The sequence below is a fragment of the Anomaloglossus baeobatrachus genome, chromosome 3 (assembly GCF_048569485.1).
Source record: "Anomaloglossus baeobatrachus isolate aAnoBae1 chromosome 3, aAnoBae1.hap1, whole genome shotgun sequence".
Lineage (NCBI taxonomy): Eukaryota > Metazoa > Chordata > Amphibia > Anura > Aromobatidae > Anomaloglossus > Anomaloglossus baeobatrachus.
In genome coordinates this window covers 663,691,647-663,710,585 of record NC_134355.1, presented here as the reverse complement: position 1 = coordinate 663,710,585, position 18,939 = coordinate 663,691,647, and the positions used below count along the sequence as shown (strand labels likewise).

Sequence of the window (18,939 nt, the reverse complement as noted above, 5' to 3'; positions counted from 1 at the left end):
TGCGACATCGTAGTGTGTAAAGCCTAGATGATACGATTAACGAGCGCAAAATCGTCGTAATCGTATCATCGGTGCAGCGTCGGCGTAATCCATAATTACGCTGACGCGACGGTCCGATGTTGTTCTTCGCTACTGCAGCAGCACACATCACTGTGTGTGAAGTCGCAGGAGCGAGGACCATCTCCTACCTGCGTCACTGCGGCTCCAGTCGGCTATGCGGAAGGAAGGAGGTAGGCGGGATGTTTACATCCTGCTCATCTCTGCCCCTCTGCTCCTATTGGCCGCCTGCCATGTGACGTCGCAATGACGCCGCACGACCCGCCCCCTTAACAAGGAGGCGGGTCGCCGGCCAGAGCGACGGTCGCTGGGCAGGTGAGTGCATGTGAAGCCGGCATAGCGATAATTTTCGCTACGCCAGCTTTCACAAGATATTGTACCTGCGACGGGGGCGGGGACTATCGCGTGCGACATCGCAGCATCGGCTTGCGATGTCGCAACGTGCAAAGCCCGCCTTAGACTACCATCCCAAACACAACCATTTAGACCAATAACAGCTGATGAACACAATGCAGTATGAGATTAAAGAGTGTAATGAAATCACTCTTCCAAGACATATATTTAACTTAGTATCACCTGGGGTATCACATGCTGCAGTATTTACTTTGAAGAAAAATGTATTACAGTAATATATTTGAAATATAAATCTACTAAGGGAAATGGAACTTGATGAGACATCAGTTTAATATAGCTGAACTACTCGAGTTTAATCTACTATGACAGTTTTATTAGACACAATGCAAAAAGGGCCATAACAATTGAAATAATGCACCAGGGTACCATTAAATAGTGGCCACTAGGTGGGTATGTTCTTCAGAGAACATAATACAAACAGGAGAAAAGGAAGAACGACACCAAAAATTGGAAGCGTGTTATTAAATATTTTATTTAAATATCCAAAATAGTGAAAAATTGTAAAACACTTAGGATCAGATACAAAGACAATGGAAGCCAAGTTGCATAGTAAACTGCACAGATTAAGACAGGAAAAGAAGGTAAGAACCCCCCTCCCAGACAGCACGACCACACACAAGGGGGGTCCCCCAACGATCGTTTCGCAAAGGCGCTGGAAAAAGCGCCTTTGCGAAACGATCGCTGGGGGACCGCCCTTCCACTCACCGCGACCTCACACCACTATGGGGAATTGCTGGGAACTTTGAATATCTCTTTAGCTGGTTCATAACGCATACGCTTTGGAATCCTTACTCTTTTTCCCCATGTTCCATGTCTTGTTTGTTTGATTCTTATACACCTTACAAGTCAGTGTATTTTTCTTAAGTATATTTTCAACTTTTTCAACATTTTTTTAAAAATCATTATTAAAATATGCCATAAAGGGGCGTGGCCTGGCAATGGAGGAGTGAAGACGCTGTGTGACTGGCTTTAGGGTCCATTCTGCATACCCACCCAACATTGCAGCCACAAATGCCGGCCAAAAAAAAGGGGACCGGCGGGGGGACGATGGTGGAGTCACCGGTGCCTCCCTCAGAAAGAATTACCAGGTTCCTGAAGAGCTCTACCGGACAGGGCCTGGCACAGATGGAGCTCAATATGGCGGCTGCTGAAGAATCTGTAGGGCCTTCCCTGCACCTTAGTTTCCAGACAGAACGTGCCCAGGGGACACCGCTGGGAGACGGGAGCTCCCAGGAACAGAGTGGAGTGAACCGGGAGGCTGGAGAGCACACGAGAAAGCAACATCAGGGTGCCCCCTCCTTACCTGTAATGGCAGCAGGCACACGTGGAGAACGTGCTCCTCACCACAGCACAGAGATGAAAGGCATTGCAGACACAGAGGTTGGTGGTACAGAAAAGCAGGCAGAGGGTGAGAGGCATCAGGTTACCTCGCAGCTGCAGCAGGGATTCCTGAACAATGCAACCCCCGTAGATATCTCTGTGAACAGGCGGGACATTCAAATCCCCAGCCCCACTGACATTCCACTCTATAGAATATAGAAATGTGGCACTCCTTCTATAGTCGCTGGTGCTTGGATAGGGTCCCACCCCAGATCAAAAAATTGAAAAAAATCCAGCACTCAAAGCATTCAACTGAAATTGTTTTATATTTTATTCATTGATCTGTGTAATTATTAAAGACGTTTCGGTCATCCGACCTTCATCAGTTTATGTCAATGACTCAGTCAATGACTGCAGACCCGGACAGGCAGCTTTTTCCTCTGGTCCAGCTTTTCCATATATTTCTACAGAGCCTCTTCTGTGTAAACTGATGAAGGTCGGATGACCGAAACGTCTTTAATAATTACACAGATCAATGAATAAAATATAAAACAATTTCAGTTGAATGCTTTGAGTGCTGGATTTTTTTCAATTTTTTGACATTCCACTCTCACACGCCGCTGTATGTGCACTCCCTAGCTACCTGAACGCTGCTGCTGAGCACTATGTGGAAGCTAACGCTGGAACTCCTACACCTGCTCCTGATCATCCCTCAATGTCTCAAAGTAAACAGCACTACACACAATCAGAGATGGGGTCCCCTTCAGTCCATAGGTCGCTGTCACCCATACAAAGCAGTGCCCTGACAGTGGACACTCCCTCCTCCCCAGAAAAAGGCTCGGACCCTGCTGTGTTCAGACCATCACAGTCTGGTCAGGGGGATGGGAGTATACAGGAAGGAATGCAAGAGGACTGTGTGTGGGATGACCTCAAAGCCAGAATAAGGACTATTCCTACCAGAGAGGCAATGGAAAACTACATCTCCAGATTAGAGGCCTCTTACAGAGCAGAATCGGCTTCCATCAGGGGAGAGGTACAGCAACTGTCGGAGCGGGTGACGGCGACTGAATCCTGCACTACCTCTATCTCACTACAGCTAAATACACAGGCACAGGCACTATCTACCCAAGCTCGACATATAGAACATCTGACAGATTCGCTTGATGACCTCGAAAACAGAGGGAGGCGGAAAACATTAGAATACGGGGTATCCCAGAAATCCTCGCCCCCAAGATCTAGATGAGTCACTGCGACATCTCTTTAATTCAATATTGATCCTTCCACGGGACTCCCGTTTGGAATTAGATAGGGCACACAGATCTCTGGGCCCTAAACCAGATGAAGGATTTAGTCCATGGGACATTATCTGTAAAGTCCATAAATATAAAAATAGCAACAAAAAGAGGACAATGTCCTCCAAAAATTAAGTATTACTCACAGCAAGTTGGGCTGTAGTGTGTACATCGCCCAGGCCAAAAACTAATGCTCTACCAGGATACAGCTAAACCCCCACTAATGTGGAAGCTTCACAGGTGCAGGAGAAGCAGATCACACAGACACCACCATGGAATGGAGGGGAGGCGAATGCTAGATAATAAAACTGCACACAAGTGGCTTGCATAGAGCGCTGTTCACATGCAGATGGCACAGTCACAAACCCGCAGCCTATTAGGTGACGCCCTTCTATTAGATCAGGCGGGCTGCCAAGCCGTACCCCACTGTGTATCATGCACGGACAGACACTCTACAATGCAAGGTCCTCTTTTTGTTGCAATTTTTAAATTTAGTGTAGGAACCTACAGACATGAGGTCCCGTGACGAGGGTGTAGGCTTACGTTTTATGGCCATAAATACCAACAAAAACCTCATATTTTTTTGTTTGTACAGGATACAGCCAGGCCCTTTTCTGTTGGGCCTTGCATTGTAGAGTGTCTGTCCGTGCATGATACACAGTGGGGTACGGCTTGGCAGCCCACCTGATCTAATAGAAGGGCGTCACCTAATAGGCTGCGGGTTTGTGACTGTGCCATCTGCATGTAAACAGCGCTCTATGCAAGCCACTTGTGTGCAGTTTTATTATCTAGCATTCGCCTCCCCTCCATTCCATGGAGGTGTGTGTGTGATCTGCTTCTCCTGCACCTGTGACGCTTCCACATTAGTGGGGGTTTAGCTGTATCCTGGTAGAGCATTAGCTTTTGGCCTGGGCGATGTACACACTACAGCCCAACTTGCTGTGAGTAATACTTAATTTTTGGAGGACATTGTCCTCTTTTTGTTGCTATTTTTATATTTAGTGTAGGGACCTACAGACATGAGGTCCCGTGATGAGGGTGTAGGCTTACGTTTTATGGCCATAAATACCAACAAAAACCTCATATTTTTTTGTTTGTACAGGATACAGCCAGGCCCCTTTCTGTTGGGCCTTGCATTGTAGAGTGTCTGTCCGTGCATGATACACAGTGGGGTACGGCTTGGCAGCCCACCTGATCTAATAGAAGGGCGTCACCTAATAGGCTGCGGGTTTGTGACTGTGCCATCTGCATGTGAACAGCGCTCTATGCAAGCCACTTGTGTGCAGTTTTATTATCTAGCATTCGCCTCCCCTCCATTCCATGGAGATTTGTGTGTGTGTGTGATCTGCTTCTCCTGCACCTGTGATGCTTCCACATTAGTGGGGGTTTAGCTGTATCCTGGTAGAGCATTAGCTTTTGGCCTGGGCGATGTACACACTACAGCCCAACTTGCTGTGAGTAAAGTCCATAAATACAAGATAAAGGAAGAAATCTTGAGAAAGGCACGACAGAAGGACCCCATCTTATTCAAGAACACGTCAATCCAATTGCTGCAGGACTTGTCTCGGCACACATTACAAAAACGCAGGGTTCTAAGGCCCCTATTGGATGCCCTGAGACAGAGGAATATCCTTTACTCATGGGGATTCCCATTTAAATTGCAAGTCCGACAAGGTGGTTCTTCACATATGCTGCAGTCTCCGAAAGACATACTGGCTTTCTGCGTGGCCCTTGGGATTCCTGTGGTGCACATCACTGCTTCCGATTGGCCACACGTTCATGGGATACCGGAGGTGGTGGCGGAGACTCCTCGGTCGCAGCGGGTCCATAAGAGGAATCGGGGCCCACGGCGACGGAGTGGAGCAAAGTCCGGAGCACCACCAACAAGTGGAGACTGAGAGTCCCTGGACTATCTTAAATAGGATACATTGATATGTGAAGAGAGGTGATGGTTATGCCATACAGGGCTCAGTGGTTTATGCAGGCGTTGTCACGCACCAATATTTCTAATGTCAGCATTGATAATTCTGGTTTCATATCTTCATAGAGTTTATTGTGTTTAGGATTGTTGGGTTGGGTGCATTAAAGTCTACATATTCAGCTAAGTTGGGCCTGGGGCCGGTCCGGCGGGGAACATGCCTCCGTTGAAAATTCACGTTCCCTTGGGGCTCTACACGCTGCAGGCAGGTGTAGTATATACTGGCCCCCAATTGTACACTGTTAATTGTTACTCTAAGAGTATTTCGTATAGATAGGTTATTTGCATAACTAATTCTTTGTCTGGTACTGTGATTTTTCGACCACTTCCCCACCCCCTTTTTTTTTTCTCTTCTTTCTTCCTCTCTTTCTCTTTTTCTCTTCTTTCTGTTCTTTTCTGCCCTCTATACTAAAGTTTCGTTCTCACGTCATCTAGCTGTCTTAAAACTCACTCTCTTCCATCTGACTCTGCGTGAAATCCCCAACTTCCCTAGTGTTTTTTTTTCTCTCCCTGACAGAGGTGTTGTACTGAACTAAGATGCTACAACTTAAATTGGGCTCACTGAATGTCCGAGGTTTTAACACCCCTGAGAAGAGGTCACACATATTATATGAGATGCATAAACAAAGAACTCAGATTATAATCCTACAAGAAACCCACTTTAAAACCGGACATGTACCCGACATTCGTAATAGATACTATACACACTGGTTCCACAGCACGAATAGTGAATCGAGATCTAAGGGAGTCTCAACAGTTCTACACAAAAACCTGATACATTCAGTGATAGATTCCAAATTAGACGAGGCAGGTAGATATGTGATACTAAAAATTGAGATATGCTCAACAGTGTATACGATCGCAGGCTGGTACGGCCCTAATTGTAATCAGACTAACGTTTGTCGCTCTTTCCTAAAGGTTCTGTCAGATTTTGCTGAGGGGGAAGTGTTGGTGGGCGACGACTTCAATCTTACACTAAATCCGGTGGTGGACGTGTCGACTGGGAGGAGTGCCATACCTCTGAGACGCCTGCCGGCCCTGAAGCGTGAGTTGCATAACCTTCATTCATCTGGTGGACGCATGGAGAATAATGCATCCCCAGGAAAGGGACTATACATTTTTCTCCATCCCACATCAGACATATAGTCGAATCGACTTCTTTCTGGTCAGCCAGCGGGTCCTTGCGTGGCACCCGACCCCTACCACTGGGAATGTTGTCTGGTCTGATCATGCCCCGGTCTTTCTAGATGTCTCTCCCCCAGACTACCCAAACCGAACGTGGACGTGGAGATTGAACGACTCCCTGTTGAGAGATGAGGGGTGCATCTCGGAGGTAAAAGAGTCTATGGAATTTTTTGTGTCCTCACATGCAGCTGACTCTACGCCCTTGCCTCTTCAATGGGAGGCTTTTAAATGCGTTATCCGAGGAATTCTAATTAAGCATGGGGCACGGATTAAAAAGGAAAAAACAGCGGAAATTGCACTGCTCCTTAAGGAAATTTCCATGTTGGAAACCTCTCATAAATCCAACCCCTCCCCAGAAACGTTGGCTAAGCTTTTTACAACCAGGGAAGCTCTGCGGAGTTTGCTGGACAGAAGACTACTAAAGTTCAAAACCCAATTTAAAAGGGTGTTGTATAGACACTCAGAAATGTGGCCGTCCGCTCTCACGCCTTCTTCACCCTCGGGATCAGGCTTTATATATCCCTAAACTGAAGTCCCAGAAGAATACCGATACATACGACCCCACTAAAATTCTAGGTATTTTCAAGGAGTATTACGCAGATCTATATAATATACAGGGGAAATACTCCGATATGGCTCCACAGGACCTCCAAAAACGCATAGATGACTATGTCGCTGAAACCCCTCTTCCAGTGTTAGACATGGGGACCATAACACGGTTAGATGACAGGTTTGGGGAAGATTAAATAACAGCAGCAATAGGGGACTCCCCAAACGGGAAAAGTCCGGGTCCAGACGGATTTTCGCCTGCTTTCTATAAATTATTCAAAAGCCAAATTACCCCTTTTATGACAAAAGTCTTTAATTCGGTATCGGACACATCCACTTTTGCTCCTCAATCACTGGAAGCCCACATTGCAGTACTGCCAAAACCCGGGAAAGATCAGTCGGTGGTTTCTAACTACCGTCCGATCTCTCTAATAAACATAGACGTAAAAATCTTTGCTAAACTTCTGGCAAATAGACTAGCCCCCTTTTACCGTCCTTAATCCACACGGACCAGGTTGGGTTTGTACAGGGAAGGGAGGCCCGAGACAATGTAAACAAGACGATACATTTAATTGCAAGAGCCACGTCTCAATCGCTACCATTGGGGCTCTTGTCAATAGACGCAGAAAAGGCGTTTGACCGTGTGCATTGGGGGTTTATGAGATCAGCATTAGGTCAGATAGGTTTAGGCCCGAATTTTCTTGGCAAGGTCATGGCACTGTACTCCAGACCATCAGCTCATGTCAGGGCTAACGGTGCCCTGTCTGACCCGGTAGCGATCAAAAATGGCACCCGACAGGGTTGCCCCCTATCTCCCCTTCTTTATGTCATAGTAATGGAGCACCTTGCGGTGGCAATTAGGGGGAACCCCAACGTACATCGTCTGAGCCTTGGGCATAAGGAATATAAAACAGCTATGTATGCGGATGACCTTCTGCTGTACACCTCCTAACCTTTGGTCTCATTGCCCTCGTTAATAAAAGAATTCGAACGGTTTAGTAACTTGAGTAATTTCAAAATAAACTACTCCAAAACGGAGGCATTAAATATATCCCTGAACCCGGCTGAAGTTACAATCCTAAAAAGTAAATTCCCCTTTCGATGGCAAAACACATCAATCAAGTATCTCGGAGTTTCGGTCCCTTCCAAGTTAAGCCTGCTGTACTCTTTGAATTACCAGAACCTCTTAAATAAAAGTCTCAAAGACCTGGAGACCTATAATAGGAAACCTCTCTCGTGGTTTGGTCGGATAAATTCTTTTAAAATGGACATCCTCCCGAGGTTCCGTTATATTTTTCAGACAGTCCCCATAAATCCTCTTTCAGCCTTCTTTAAGACCCTGAGGTCCACACTGATCCGTTTTGTTTGGAAAGGATGTAAGCCTCGGATTAGCTACAAGACACTGGTCCGATCTAAGCAGAGGGGAGGAGCTGGGTTGCCGGACTTACAGGCCTATCATAGAGCTTCCCTGGTTGCCTGCTTGATTGATTGGCGATATCACAAAGAGACCAAACAGTGGGTGGAGCTGGAACAAACTTTTTCCCAGGTCCCTCTTAGAGGACTCCCATGGATTCAGAAAGAGGACATGGAGGCGGTAAAGAAACAGATAGACCCAAATGGGTTTCTGTTCAGGGCGACTTTGGAAGCTTGGGAGGACATAAAATGCAAGGGCAGCCTATCGGGTAGTCCCACCCCATTAGCTCCCCTGTTCAATAATCCAGGCTTCCCTCCGGGATGCAACGCAGACCGGTTTCTCAGATGGGAGAGGGGGTTGGACATCAGATTGGGGCAGATCTTACAGGGTAAACACCTGCCTCCTTTCGCAGAAATACAGGCCACATTCCCAGACCTTCACTTGAACTGGTTTGAATATGTGCAGCTACACTCTTTTGTGCGGTCATGGCTCGGGGGGGGGGACTTCCCCCAGATCCGACTACGTCCACGCCGTTTGAACGTTTATTTTTTCAGTCTTCGCCGCCCACACACTCGATCTCACTCATATATCGTTTGATTATTGAGGCCCGCGGTTCAGAGGACCCTGAGTATATCCGAATGTGGGAAACCAAACTTGGTCTCAGTTTTTCAGAAGAGGAAAAGCGGAAGGCCTTCCTGTTCTCTCACAAAATTTCAGTAGCTTGTAGTGCTCAGGAAAAGAGCTACAAGCTGTTAGCGAGATGGTACCAGTGTCCTGCCACATTACACAGAGTCTTTCCATCAGTCTCGGAATGCTGTTGGCGATGCGGAATGGACAAAGGCACGCTGACCCATATTTGGTGGGCATGTCAGAAATTGTCAAACTTCTGGTCTCAGGTGTTTCAAGTGTATAATCAAATGTCTGGTGAGAACATCACCTCCTCAATTAAAATAGCACTTCTGTCAATTCTACCCGGCTCAGTAAGGCAGCAAAAGAGGAGCCTTCTACGATTTTGCTTGATAGCAGCCCGAGCGGTCATTCCTAGGCACTGGAGAGCCAAGGAGGCCCCCACTGTTGGGGAATGGCAGACGGAGCTGTCACATATTTGTCACATGGAGGAACTTTCAGCAATGGTGATGGGAAGTAATGAAAAATTTATTAAGATCTGGCAACCCTGGGTGTTGTTCAAGGAGTCCTTGGACTTCCAAGCCTTGTTTCGGTAACAGCCCATACCCACACACTCTCCTTACCTTCCCCTCCAACCCTTTGTCCAATCCCTCTTGGTCTCTTATTTCCCTCTGTCCTTCTCCCCCCCTCTTTTCTTCTGTTTTTATTGCTCTTGGAATACTTATTTTTCTTTGTTGTTTGAAGTCTAGTTAGCCATATCTTGAGGAGATTCAGGTTAGGTTGGAAAATATCAAACCGACCCGGAGGCTTCCCTTAAGTAATATCTGGTTTTGCGATATGATATCGAGATAAACCGTTGCGACCGGCATATTCAGTCATCGAGTCGATAATATAAGGAGGATGTGGCTAATGTATTACTCAGTTTTTTATTCATACTCTTTGTTGCTTTCTTTATATAATCATATTTTGATGAAAAAATTTCAATAAAAACAGATTTATCAAAAAAAAATGCCATAAAGTACTGTAGAATATGTTTCGGCATCATGTGCCTTCATCGGGTGAACACCTGATTGTACCTGATGAAGGCAAGTGATGCCGAAACGCATTGTACACAACTTTATGGAAAATTTTAATAATAAAAATGTAAAAAAAATATAAAATAAAGTTTTACTTTTTTTATAAAAACTTTTAAAAAAGAAAGTTACCCTTTCCACTGGAATAATTGATCGGTACCAACAGCCGTGGTAGCTCTTACTGTCCCTATACTGCAATTAAAACTACCATAGTAGTTTAAACTCGAGTAGTTCAGCTATATTAAACTGATGTCTCATCAAGTTACATTGCCCTCAGTGGGAAATGTATTATAATATATATTATATTTCATATGTATTACTCTTATAAATCTTTCTTCAAAGCAAACACTGCATCATGTGATGCCCCAGGTGATACTAAGTTAAAGCTTGCCGTTCCTTACAATTTTCTTCGGTTCATTGTCTACCGGAGGACTCCCATTAAACAGGCCGGTCCAGCAGTACCCGGTTGCTTTGAGTTTTGTGACTATTACATGCTTGCTGCTATCTCCACAAGGTGAGCGCATACAAAACAATCACTCTAAATTTTTTGAATTATTGCACCTAAGAAGGCGGCTTCGACTCTCTTACTTCACATGAATCAATCCAGTCTTTGTGCTTTTGACAGTTTTATGTAAACCTGGATCCAACGCTCATTAAATTTGCTGGAATGGTAATGATGTCAGTGAAAAATTTGGATGTTGATAGCAAAATGATGAAATCGAAATTGTTTACATTGTAAAAGAGGTTTTTTTTTACAATCCAATTTCATAATATCAGTACAATCATTGTATTTATTATTAGACAAAACTGAACATAAAATAGTAATAATGCAACATAATGTATTTTCTGAAATTTAAACTATTGGGGGTGCGTATGTCTAATTTAAAAATTAACCAAGCCTCTCTATGTCTCAGCAATTTTTCATTATCACCTCCTCTTGTTATTTTTCTCTTTTTTTCTCTATTGTGTCGATTTTTAGAGTACTCAAATTGACATTATGATGGTTAATGAAATGTCTAAGGCTTGAGACATATTCTTATTCTAATTTAGGATATTTAATGTCATGTATGTATTCTCTAATGCTCATGTATGCTTTTCGTTTTGTGCTACCAATATATTTGAGCTCACGTAATATATTTGATAATATAAATAACAAATGAGGCCCTACAATTAACAAAAGATTTAATGTTCTGATTATTGATATTTAAATAATCTGTGAATATAATACTCAGTGGCTTAACTAGAGTTTGATGGGCCCCGATGTAGAGTTTGAACCTGCCCCCCCCACAACGTACAGCAACACTTGAGGTACGGGATAATGACACTGACACTTGGCTATTGCCATCAGAACTCAGGTTTCCCATGATGTGAAATTCTTCTATCAGTACCCAGCTTTTCTATGTTCAGATATCAATCTTGTCCTCGGCACCCAGATTCCCCATGCTTGGCTGTACATCTTTCCCTCAGCACCCAGCTTTCTCATATCAGCACATGGGAAAGCTGGGTGCTGAGAGAAGATGTATAGCAAAGCATGGGAAAGCTGGGTGCTGAGAGAAGATGTAAAGCAGAGCATGGGAAAGCTGGGTGCTGAGGGAAAGAGCCTTTTTCTCTCAGCACAAAACGTTCCCATCCCATGCTTGTATCTTTGTCCCCCCTCAAATATAGTTCTCCAAATACGATAATGGCCCCCACATAGCCTTCCATATAAAGGGTCCAACATAACCCTTCATATATTAGAACACACCCCATGTATTATAATTCATCCTATAGGTATCCATACATTATAATGCAACCCTATAGTACTCCATATACTATACGGCACCACATATTTCTCCATATATTATAATGCACCCCCATAGTCCTCCAAGTATAATGTGTGACGTCCCAGGGGTGATGATCCTGTTCGGGGACGCCTCAGGTCTTGTAAAGTCTGGCAACAGGTAATGTCAATGTTTGTATGTGTATAGTGACGCCACTCGCGGTTTTCAGTAAGTAAGATAATTGACCGCTACTGCAGATTTTATGAGCTTCTGCGGCTGATTGGCTCTGCAGCCAGGTGGTGTAGCCTCCCGTGAGTGAGGCAGGCCCCAGGGGCTCAGGTGAGCAGAGTAGTGGGTCCGGAATAATTCAGACAGAGTCCAAAAGTCTTTAACTGGTTTTTACTCACTCTGGTTGTTATTAAGATGAGCGGACCCGGGCGATGCTGTGATTAAACCAGGTAGGACTAGGTATCCTTTGGGCCAGTCTGAGGGTAACAGTTAGTTTGCCTTCCTAGCACTTCTGTTTTCGGATATCCCCTGACTTGAAGTAGCATGGGATCTATCCAGGAAGTCGCAATTGCCTTTTCTCCCCTGTGTTTGGCCCGTTTGCTGGCAGCGTGGACCAGGTGAGATGGCTCGAGGCTCTGTCTCCTTATGGGTCCCTGCGTTGTTGCTGAGGCTCGGACTCTGTGAGGTTGGTGAGGTACTTGTAGTTCCCCTCACCGGCCAGGTTTAGCAGATAGTTAAACTTGAGTCTGCTCTAGGGACCTGTTCCCTGTATGTGCCTAATCACCAGGAGCACCTTTTCTCTGCATCCTCCTGTGACCGTTCTCCCTCACCAACTGTCACTACACTCGTGCAGGGTAGTGGCCGCGCGCGTCACCCAGGCAACCGCCGCTCACCACTACCAGACTGGCTCTCCTCCTCCTTTCCTGATAGCCTTTGCATTCTAGCTCCCAGCCCCTCCGCTACACCCCTTGACAAGAATTGAAGGCCTGACCCCTCTAGAGACTTCCCAAGGGTCCCATCTAATGGTGTGGGAGACCTGGTGACTATGTGTCTGTGCGTACACACTTCTTTCCGGCCTTTAGAACTACCTGGAACCACTGGCCCAGCATGGGTGCAGTACTCAGTGGTGCCTGACCAGGTCAGGGGCACCACATTTGCACCCCTATAGTCCATGTATAAGGTGTCCTTCATGTTGTGCAATGCATCCCCATAGATCTCCATGTATAATGCAGCCCCATAGACCTCCATGAATAATGCAGCCCCATAGACTTCCATGTATAATGCACCCCTATAGTCCATGTATAAGGTGTACTTCATGTTGTGTAATGTATCCCCATAGACCTCCATGTATAATGCAGCCCCATAGACCTCCATGTAAAATGCAGTCCGCCAGGTTACATGTATAATGCAGCCCCCAGGCCTCCATGTATATTGCAGCCCTCCACGTATATTGCAGCCCCCCCAGGTTTCCATGTATAATGCGAGAAAAGAGTAACCCCGGCACACTACAACTCCCAGAAAAAAAGCAGAGAGGAGCCAGAGAGGAGCCAGCTGCTGATCTGCAGTGCGGGCTCCTAACCTGCTGGGCTCGGTCAAAATGGCGACGTTTGTGACTCGTTATGCCCCTAATAGTAATTTTTTTTGCAAAAGGACACATTTTGCAAGAATTGTATTCCGCACTTATAGAAACTTCTAGTTGACAAGCAGCTTTTATTAGTCAACTTCTGTGTAACATGCTAGGTCATAAAAGATTCCCCAGCGAGGTAACTCAGAGAAACTACCCTAAAATTTCCATTCATTATAAATTTGAACTCCTTATCCTCATTCACTAATGATAAATTATTATAAAAGATTGTCCTTATCTTATGAAATTGATTACTGTAATGTAAAAAAAAAAGGTGACAGGTGTATCCTCATTGTGCTTAATTACATTTGAGTTCTTAGATCTTTGTTTATTTTGTACTATATTGTTTGTTCTTTTCAGCAACCAAGTGCTATAACACATATTCTTTAATCCAGATTCTATGTTATGGGTCCCTTTTAAAAGAGCATCATTTGTATTGCAAATAAGTTTGGCCTACATATGTTCTCCTACGGGAATGGATCTAATGATGTGAATAGGATGACGGCATGTAGCATGAGGAATGGAATTAGCCGCAGCCAATTTCCTATATGTGGTCGTTTTAATGTTAGAAAAGGGATCACCTGTAAATTCAAGGTCAAGAAATTGAATTGTTTGTACATTACTCTCCCCTTTAAATTTTAAATTAAATGGATTGTTGTTCAGATTTTATGTAAAATCCAATACAGCAGATTCATCTTACGCCAATATGATGAGGACATGATCAATGTATCTACCGTACCAGTACAAGTCCTCTACAAGAGGACTATCAACATTAAGCCCAATGCATATCGGGGGCCTTTTAGGCCCCAGTGCTTACTTTTTGCTATTATCTGCAAAATTTCTTTAAATAGAAGTTTGAAACTCTAGGTATTCCTCAAATATGTCATTGTTGGTAATTAGAGATGAGTGATGCTCGAATCGAACCGTTCGCCAATTTCAAATTCGAGTTGTTTTGGGCGGTGTTCGAGTCGTTCGACGAACTCGAACGATTTGCTTCACGTTAGGCAGTTCAAGTTACCGTTCATGAATGGTTCGATCTCTCATAGCGTGGCTTTTCACAGTAAGGCTATGTGCGCACGTTGCGTATCTGCATGCGTCCTGCGTCCCCAGCACAATCCTTCTCTCTTTCCTACTCACCGATCAGCTGCACAGCTGTCCCAAAGCTCCGGCGGCTTTTCCTCTTTTGAAAATGGCTGCCGCTCATTATTCAAGCTGGTATTCCCTGCTTTCCCTGCCCACCAGCACCCATGATTGGTTGCAGTCAGACACGTCCCCACGCTGAGTGACAGCTGTCTCACTGCCACCAATCACAGCCGCCGGTGGGCGGGTCTATATCGTGCAGTAAAATAAATAAATAATTTTAAAAAAAAAACCTGTGGTTTCCCCCAATTTTGATACCAACTAAGATAAAGCCACATGGCTGGAGGCTGGTATTGTCAGGATGTGGAGCGCCACGTTATGGGGAGCCCACCACCTTAACAATATCAGCTAGCAGCCGCCCGGAATTGCCGCATCCATTAGATGCGACAGTCCCGGGACTCTACCCGGCTCATCCCGAATTGCCCTGATGCGGTGGCAATCGGGGTAATAAGTCCTAGGTTAATCATGACAGGCGTCTCCCTGAGATACCTTCCATGATTAACCTGTAAGTGAAAGTAAATAAACACATACACCTGAAAAATCCTTTATTTGGAAAAAAAGACAAAAAAACCTCTCATTTACCATTTTATTAATCTCCAAACACCCATCCAGGTCCGAAGCAATCCGCATGACGCTTTCAGCTCTGCTAAATGAAGCTGACAGGGAGTGCCGTAGAACACGAGCGCTCTGTGTCAGCTCCATGCAGCAACTGAAGTGAGCCGTGCTGTCACCGGAGACTTCACTCAGGTAGTGCCTGCGTGTGTGCGGGGATGGTGATGTGTGCAGTAGTGCCAGAGTGCGCGCGTTGATGATAATGAGTGCGGTAGTGCCAGGGTGTGTGCGGGGATGATGATGAGTGTGGTAGTGCTGGGGTGTGTGCGTTGATGATGATGTGTGCAATAGTGCCGGGTTGTGTGTGGGGATGACGATGGGGACGGTACTGCCTGCGTGTGTGCGGGGATGATGTGAGCGGTAGTGTCGGGGTGTGCGGGGGGATGGTGATGTGTGCGGTAGTGCCGGGGTGTGTGCGGGGATCATGATGGGGGTGGTACTGCCGAGGTGTGTGCGGTGATGATAATGAGTGCGGTAGTGTTGGGGTGTGTGCGGTGATGATGATGTGTGCGGTAGTGTCGAAGTGTGTGCTGTGTTGATGAGTGCGGTAGTGTCGGGGTGTGTGTGGGGATGATGATGGGGGCGATAATGCCAGCGTGTCTCTCTCTCTCTTTTCAAAGTAAAAAAAACTGTGGAAAAACAGGTTTTATGCCGCGCTAGGAAACCACGAGCATGAATATAACAAATTGTTCTTTTATTTAGGTCATTCCAACGCGTTTCGGAGACTCATCTGCCTCCTTCCTCAGGGAAAAGAATCTTTTCCCTGAGGAAGGAGGCAGATGAGTCTCTGAAACGCGTTGGAATGACCTAAATAAAAGAACAATTTGTTATATTCATGCTCGTGGTTTCCTAGCGCGGCATAAAACCCGTTTTTCCCCAGTTTTTTTACATTAAAAATTTTGCTCTGTGACAGGTCCGCTGCTGAACCACCTAAGCGCTCATCCACGTCTGCAAAGGGGTTGTGACTGGCACAACCCTACCAGGTGAGTGCATTGCTCTTTTACCTTTCGCCCTGTAAACCGGGTAAGACCCTATTGCACCATTTTCTCTCCCATCACAGCACCTTCTCTCTCTCTCTCTCTCTCGGACTTGGCGATGATCAGCTGATGCGGTTACCTGATGGAATCAGCTGACACTATAAGTCGAGCGGTGGGGCCGGCTTTTTATCGCCCGGCCGGCTAAACTATCAGCTGATGCTGTCGGACAGGAGTCTGCACAAAAGTGTGTAGTTTGTTTTTTTTTTGCACTGATGCATCAGCCGATTGTATAAAAGCCATTTATACAATCAGCTGCTGTGTCATGTAATTCAGGCCCTTGAACCTGACACATGATCTGATCGCTTTGCCTTCCAGCAAACTGTTGAGATGGTATTGGATCCGGATTGGACGGCGCGGGACCCTTGACCCAGGATTACTGCGGAGGGGGGTTCTTTATTTCAATAAAAGATGGAGTCACTAATTGTGTTGTGTTTTATTTCTAATAAAAATATTTTTCTGTGTGTTGTGTTTTTTTTATCTGTATTAGAAATTCATTGTGGTCATGCCTAATATTGACGTGACACTATGAATTTCGGGCATAGGGCCAGTTGATAATATACAGCTAGCCTAAACCCCATTAGTACCCAGCGAGCCACCCGTCACCAGGGCAGCTGGAAGAGTTGGATACAGCGCCAGAAGATGGCGCTTTTATGAAAGCGCCATTTTCTGGGGCGGCTGCAGACTGAAATTCGAAGCAGGGGTGACCAGAAAGCTTGGGCACCCTGCGCTGAGGATTCCAATCCCCAGCTGCCTTGTACATGGCTGGACACAAAAATTGGGAGACGCCCACGTCATTTTTTTTAATTATTTCATGAAATTTGTGAAATATTTAAAAAAAAAAAAAAAGGCTTCCCCATATTTTTGGTTCCCAGCCGGGTACAAATAGGCAGCTGGAGGTTGGGGGCAGCCCGTAGCTGCCTGCTGTACCTGGCTAGCATACAAAAATATGGCGAAGCCCACGTAATTTTTTGGGGGGCAAAAAACTCCTGCATACAGTCCTGTATGGAAAAAGAAAATAAGTTTTACCCAGCTCACCTACTTCAATGGAAGCCCAGATGCCATGGATCGTGCACGGAGAAAAAAAGGTCAGCAAGTCCTTGTAGAAGTAGTAGAAGGAAAAATTTACCAGCACTCAGGTCCAGGCAGAAAATTTCTTTAAAATGAAGATTCTTTATTCACATATTCTTAAAAAGTCCATACTGTAGTAATCAAGCCCATGTTAGAGAGGACGCGTTTCGAACATCCAGTTCTTATTCAGTCTCTAAACCAATCTAGTCATTGGACTGTTTAAAAAGGGCTGAACCCAAACACGTGATCAAATGGATAGAGAGAGCATAGCAACTGCAGAAATTTTAACCCCATAGGGTACAACAAATATATTTTCACATAGCAATATAGCATATATATGTGTACAAAAAACGCTAAGATACAATATTAATAGGCAAACATCAGTTAATTCCTTCTATTCAAACCCATAGGGGATCTCGTGCCCATTAGAAAAATCCATTTTATTTCTCTTTGAAAAAGGATAGCTTTTAAATTTCCACCTCTTTTAGGTAATTTAATTGTTTCAATGGCATTAACCTTCATGCTACTAAAACTACCAGCATGAGTGTCACGAAAATTACTTTCTCATTGCGAGAGAAAGTAAAAATAATCCTAAAATATTCTTTAACTACATAAACAGTAAAAAACTGAAAAGCGATAGTGTTGGCCCCCTTAAAAATAGTCTTGGTGAAATGGTGGAAGGGGATGAGGGTAAAGCCAACCTGCTGAATGACTTTTTTTCTACGGTTTTTATACAAGAAAATGCCATGGCAGATGACATGACCAGTGATACCATAAATTCACCCTTGAATATTACCTGCTTAACCCAGCAGGAAGTACGCCGCCGCCTCGAAATCACTAAGGTTGACAAATCTCCGGGCCCGGATGGCATACACCCCAGAGTACTACAGGAATTGAGTTCTGTGATAGATAGACCATTATTTTTAATCTTCTCAGATTCCTTAATAACAGGGTCGGTACCGCAGGACTGGCGCATAGCAAATGTGGTGCCAATATTCAAAAAGGGGACAAAAACTGAGCCGGGAAATTATAGGCCGGTAAGTTTAACCTCTACGGTTGGTAAAATCCTTGAGGGTTTCTTGAGAGATGCTATACTGGAGTATCTCAAGAAAAATAACCTTATGACAGAGTATCAACATGGGTTTATGAGGGATCGATCCTGTCAAACTAATTTGATCAGCTTCTATGAAGAGGTAAGTTCAAGCCTGGACCAGTGAAATGCAGTGGATGTTGTGTATATGGACTTTTCAAAAGCTTTTGATACGGTGCCACACAAAAGGTTGGTACATAAAATGAGAATAATGGGGATAGGGGAAAATATGTGTAACTGGGTTAAAAACTGGCTCAGTGATAGGAAACAAAGGGTGGTTATTAATGGTACGTACTCGGACTGGGTCTCAGTTCATAGTGGGGTACCACAGGGGTCAGTATTGGGCCCGCTTCTTTTCAACATATTTATAAATGACCTTGTTGGGGGCATGCGGAGTAGAATTTCAATATTTGCAGATGATACTAAACTCTGCAGGGTAATCAATACAGAGGAGGATAATTTTATATTACAGGGAGATTTATGTAAATTGGAGGATTGGGCTGAGAAGTGGTAATTGAAGTTTAATGTAGTTAAATGTAAGGTCATGCACTTGGGTAGAGGAAATAACATTTATGATTATGTACTTAATTGTAGAACACTGGGTAAAACAGACACAGAAAAAGACTTGGGTGTATGGGTGGATGGTAAACTTCACTTTAGTGGACAGTGTCAGGCAGCTGCTGCCAGGGC

General features: G+C 44.9%; 1 protein-coding gene across 2 annotated transcripts in view; it reads left to right on the top strand.

Annotated features, from left to right (window-relative positions):
• Positions 1–10,345: 10,345 nt before the first annotated feature.
• Positions 10,346–18,939, top strand: part of LOC142297017 (cytochrome P450 2B11-like) — a 202,200-nt gene continuing 193,606 nt past the window's right edge. For both annotated transcript variants that reach the window (XM_075341227.1, XM_075341226.1), the window contains exon 1: positions 10,346–10,423. The gene's annotated coding sequence lies outside the window, so the exon portion shown is untranslated. The remainder of the gene's footprint in view (positions 10,424–18,939) is intronic.